The sequence below is a fragment of the Bidens hawaiensis genome, unplaced genomic scaffold (assembly GCF_021521415.1).
Source record: "Bidens hawaiensis isolate Kalapana, Puna unplaced genomic scaffold, B.hawaiensis_p1.1 tig00045459_1, whole genome shotgun sequence".
Classification (NCBI taxonomy): Eukaryota; Viridiplantae; Streptophyta; class Magnoliopsida; order Asterales; family Asteraceae; genus Bidens; species Bidens hawaiensis.
Genome location: NW_027498092.1, coordinates 85497 through 91123, shown reverse-complemented (window position 1 = coordinate 91123; position 5627 = coordinate 85497). Strand labels below are relative to the sequence as shown.

Sequence of the window (5627 nt, the reverse complement as noted above, 5' to 3'; positions counted from 1 at the left end):
AAAAAAGAGATATTAAATGTTTTTTTATCAAATAAATGAAGGGTTAGATATCTTACTAATAGGATGAAACTGTAAATATTTACATTTAAAATAACTTATATATTTCAAACAGTTTATCCGATTACAAAAAAAATTATATTGGAACGTCGACAAAAATAAGCCCGTTTAAGCGAGTATGCTCGGATTTTTTTAATCATATTTTTGTATAACATATAAGATTAAAATATAAAAAGAATAAAGTTAAGTTAAAAATGGGTAAACATGGGGTCAAAGTTATAAGTATTTCTTAACTTACAAAATTTGAGGTACCATAATTTTAATTATATTTGTTGAAATCAAATGAACGTAAGTGAATTGTGTTTAAAAGACTAATTTACCCTTTTGTAAACATGTACCTTATTTAAAAATTGTAAAACCCTTAAAACAAGCGTCTTAATTTGTCATTTACTTATCTTAAATATATATAAATGAAACATTCTTAAATTCTCTCAAGCCACCAGGTTGTTTTATTTTGTAAATGAAGGTCTCTAATTCATTTGACTCAAATTCACGCGTATGGATCTTATCAAACCTAGATAGCCCTTAAATGAGTTATAACATCTTATTGTATTAAAAATTAATCTCATCAAATATTTGATAAAATCCTATAAAACAGGGATATACTAAAAATTAATATTTGTTTTTTAAAAGATATTATTTATAATTAAGAAACAATTTTATAGTAAAAAAAGCGGGTCACGGGTCCCACAAAACCCAGATAGCTTTTAAACCGAGTTGTAAAATCTCACTTATTTGTGAAACGTTTTTATCATCAAATCTTAAGTATATTATTAATTTCCTTACAATAAATAAAATTAAAATCCTAAAATATATATAAATATTAGAAACGAATAATGTAATACAACCCCGTAACACCGGGGATGGGGTGGTAAAAGCTCGTAATATATATAAACGAAACCTTTAAAAGCTCTCTGGTTGCTTCCTACATTTTCTCAAGCCGCCATATGACTTTATTTGCAAATGAAGATTTTTCATGCATTTGACCCGAATTCACGGGTACGGGTCTCACCAAACTCAGATAGCCCTTAAATGGGTTATAACATATCATTAACTTAAAAACTAATCTCACCAAATATTTGATTTGAAAATCCTATAAAATAGGGATATAAAAAAATTAATTTTTTTAAAAGATATCATTATAATTAAGAAACAACTTTATGGTAAAAAAATGGGTCTTGGGTCTCACCAAACTCATATAACTTTTAAACCAGGTTATAACATCTCATTTATTTGTAAACATTTTATCATCAAACAATAATTATATTATTAACTTACATACAATAATTGTAAACCGGGATATAACATCTCATTTATCTGTTAAACTTTTTATCATCAAACCATAAATATATTATTAACTTACATATAATAAATAAAACTAAAATTTTCAAAAAATTATATAAATATCAGAAACAAATAATATAAAATAACCCCCGTAACATGATGGATAAAAACTAGTGTATTATATATATATAATATATATAAACGAAGACATAAAAATCCTATGTGTCGCGATGTGGTCGCTCCCGCTTTTTTTTGAGTCACCAGATTTGCTTGATTTTTAAATGAAGGCTTCTCATGCATTTGACCCGAATTCAGGGTATGGGTCTTACCAAACCCAGATATTCTTTAAACGGGTTATAACATCTTATTAAATTAAAAAATAATCTCACCAAATATTTGATACAAAAATCCTATAAAGTAGGAATATATTAAAAATAAATATATAATTTATTTAAAAAAGATATATACTATTTATAATTAAAAAACCAATTTTATAGTAAAAAAGAATAAAAGGGTTTTGGATCTCATCAAACTCATATAGCTTTAAACCGGGTTACAACATCTCATCTATTTGTAAAACAATTTAATATCAAACTATAAATTCATAGAATAAAAAATCAAAAAATAGATAAATATTAAAAACAAATAATATAAAACAATCACTAAATGGTCTTTTAAGTCTACGGAAACTATCCTGCTGAACGCATTAACAATCAAACATACCAAACGACCATGCTTTGAATATCATATTCAGTTTTGAAGTCGGTCATCAATTTAAATGGGTTTCCAATCGTTTCATCAATCATCTGTTTCCTTCTCACCTTGTTTAATTCAATTACGGATTTATAAGAATTTGACCAATCTTCTCACTCTCGATTATTCACAATCAACCATTCATGGCTACCTATTCTATTGAATTCAGGTATTTTCTCTTGCAATTGAGAATTCGTTCGATGAATTGTGGTATGTACTTTGAAATTATGTATGCTTATTGCTTTATTGTCTGATTCTTTTTTTCAGGCTCAGTGGATTCAGGCTTGTGAATTGGCTCTGTTTTTTAATTAGTTGGTTGACCGACTTACCTTCGAGGGCAAGTTTCTACAAGATACACTTTCAAGGTAAATAGTAATTAAAAAAAAACTTAAAAAGTGGACATTTGGGTATTTGTTTGATGGTTTTTTTTTTTTTTTTGTGTTTGTTTGCATAATAGTGTTTGCATTTGCGACTTTGACTTAAAACCTTGCCTTGTTGTATTTCTTACACTCATTCATTGAGTTTAAATTAAATGGAAGATGATGTTGGTGTTGTATGGTAATTGTTATCAATATACTCTGTTAGTAATGTGTGCCTAAATGACTCATTTCATGCTGCAAGATATGGAGCAGGCAATGACACATTCTTTCAAGCAGAATATGTTGTTAATCCTTTAAATGTGGTCAAATGGTCAGTGCAACTTTAATCTGGCTGTTAGTCTTTGATATTTTAATTAACGTACAATTACTAATTATTTTCGTTGTTAGTATCGTTCTTTATCGTATCTAAGATTGAAGACCATGATCTTTCACATTGGCAAAGTGAAGATGCAACAATTGGAAACATTATGAAACATGAAAACCAGTTGATTCCATTTTTTGTATTGGCTCAAACGTCATACAAATCAAGCTACTCATATAAAAAATGTTCTTGGAGTTATTGCTACTCTTAAGGTTAAACTTTTTAAGTTTTGCTTTCTGTCAACAGAAATTTGGGGTATGGGCTGACTGGGATAACCCTTGTATAACTCTTGATCCGGTATAAGAAGCTGCCCAGGTTATTAAGCTAAATTAATATCTCCTTCGGGCTATTTCTGTTTGCTTCGTTATTGACATTTTTATTGTTCTTTGTCCTTTTGGCTTTTTAGATTGAAGTGTTTGGGCAAATGGTTTGAAAGGGTTCATATATCGAGGGAGAAAGTTGGTTCATTGGACTTCTTTGTGTCGCACCGCTCTTGCAGAGGCGGAGTTACAGGTAGATTAATCAACACCCTTTTGTTTTGTTAAATATTAGCTCTTCGTAATGCATAACAAATAAAATGATTTATCATTAATTGTGTTGGTTGTTTATTTGATTTTTTATTCACTTTTTACTTTTAATATTTCAACATATTAAGTATTTATTACTAATTTGTATCAAGAGGCATACTATTTGTTCTTGGTTCCTGCATATTTTGGTCAAAAACTAACATAGATGCTATAGTTATAGTTCTGTTGTAGAATTAACACTTTATGGTTTCTCTTTAATCTTTTTTGTAGAGTTAGCACTGTATTGTTTTTTTTAATTTTTTTTAATAAGTTTATGTGCATATATGTTTATGTTAGTACTTTATAATTTATATGGTGTGGTTATTGTTTCAATATCGGCTAACAGATGTAGTGCATATTTTAAGTTTGTCAAGTTATTTTGTTTGCAACTCATTAGGCTAACTGTTCATTTATCTTCAGTATAAACATTTTTGGATAACTTAAACTATCTTGGCTTTAACACATATGGGTATTTTAATTTACTTTATTTAGCCCATTATTTTCTTTGACATGTTACCCTGTTTGCGGTGGATTTTGGCTCACATGGTGAGTTGACTTTGACTTTTTACTAACTTTTCAGTAAACGTAATTGAAGTTTATAACGATAGTTATGGCGTAATTTAGTTACGAAAAGTTAACATAAAGAATGGTTAGTTGATTTTTAAAGATAAATGATGAAACCAACAGATTTATAACATGGATGACCTTTTTTTTTTTTTGCAGTTCATGTTTTATCAAGGTTGAAAGCAAAGGATGCAGACGGACCATTTTGCTTCAGTCCTTTATTTTGTTCATTTTATTGTGGGTAAGGAGGGATTTAAAGAGCTTTTGTATGCAATTGTAATAGTAGATAATTCGTCAAGTTGGGAAACGGGTCTAACAAATTGGGTTGACCCACAAAATAGTTAATTATGATTTACTAACAGCATTATTATATACTACCTTTGGTCAATGTTTGGCGTAGGGTTGTTTGTTTCTATTGTGAGACTTGCCATTTGAAATCATCATGATTTACATATGCGAGCATCTTTAAATCGGGTATAAACTAGCGGTGACTTTGGACGAAGTTGTAATAACCTGAATGGTACATCCGTCACCTTTCCAAAGTCAGAATACAAAAGTCAAATTGTTATGTATGCTTCTACATGTGAAAAGGGATCTTAGTGACCCTAAGAATGCCATGATAGGTGCTTTTGCAGATAATTTGCTATTGTAAATTGAAATTATTATGTATACTCAAATATTATTCTACACATGTAATAATTTTAGTTATTCTTAACATAATCTTAATAATATATATAGTTTATAGTTTATATTTAGTATTGTATTAAAAAAATATACATATAAATAATAGGCTTCTCTAGCCTAGCGAGCCACACTTGCCCTTGTTTGTTAAATGAGTTTATTTTTAGGCTTGTGCTCGTATTTTGCGCCAATTCTGAGTAGTTGTTTATGAGCAACTCGACTCTTTTACATCCTTAAAAAAATCAACTAGCGAAGAGGTTGGTCCAGTTAAATGACCAACCTAAGAACTTAAGGGCTATGCACACTCACTAGGAAACTCAATATACAATAGCATCTTTTGTTCACTTTATGCAAGTGGTGTTGTAAACCTTTATTTAGTGATATAAGCTTGTAGAATAACGCCACAAGTTTAATTGTCATTTCATTTGACAAATTGAGCAAGGCTCATGTGATGCTTGATGCAGACCAAAAGTAAAAACAATGTATTGACTAATGTAAAATCTCCAAAGAGAGGCTATTACAAATGGTTATTCGTTTGCTTTTACCTTCTTGGAAAACAGTTCATGTGATGCTCAATGCACATTACATGTAAACACAATCGTTGCCTCAAATAAGACATTGGTTAAAACAAGGTGGATGACCAACATATAGAATATCTTTGGGTTGTATAGTAAACAAATAAGAAAGCTATCAGGAATACTATACAATATATCGTGAGATAGTTGAAAAGCTAAATAAACGAGCACCGCCTTTTTAAGTGTCTTGTGTTGACCTTAAAGACAACTCAAATTCTTTGTCTCATTACCGTTGTTTTTACTCAACCTTCACTAAGATCTCTTGCGTTAACCTATAGAAAACTAGAGTGCATTCACGTACCAGCTCATACATAATGAATTCATATTGTCTCCCCGCCGCAACGCGCGGGCTCACTTACTAGTATATATATATATATATATATATATATATATATATATATATATA

The 5627-nt window shown here is 29.5% G+C and overlaps 1 long non-coding RNA gene across 1 annotated transcript; it reads left to right on the top strand.

The window, feature by feature from the left end:
* The first annotated feature begins 2127 nt into the window (after nucleotides 1–2127).
* On the top strand, nucleotides 2128–4420 carry LOC143595667 (uncharacterized). Its single transcript, XR_013146561.1, has 3 exons — nucleotides 2128–2459; nucleotides 3242–3348; nucleotides 4141–4420. It is a non-coding gene; the product is annotated as an uncharacterized LOC143595667 (long non-coding RNA).
* Nucleotides 4421–5627: the final 1207 nt, after the last annotated feature.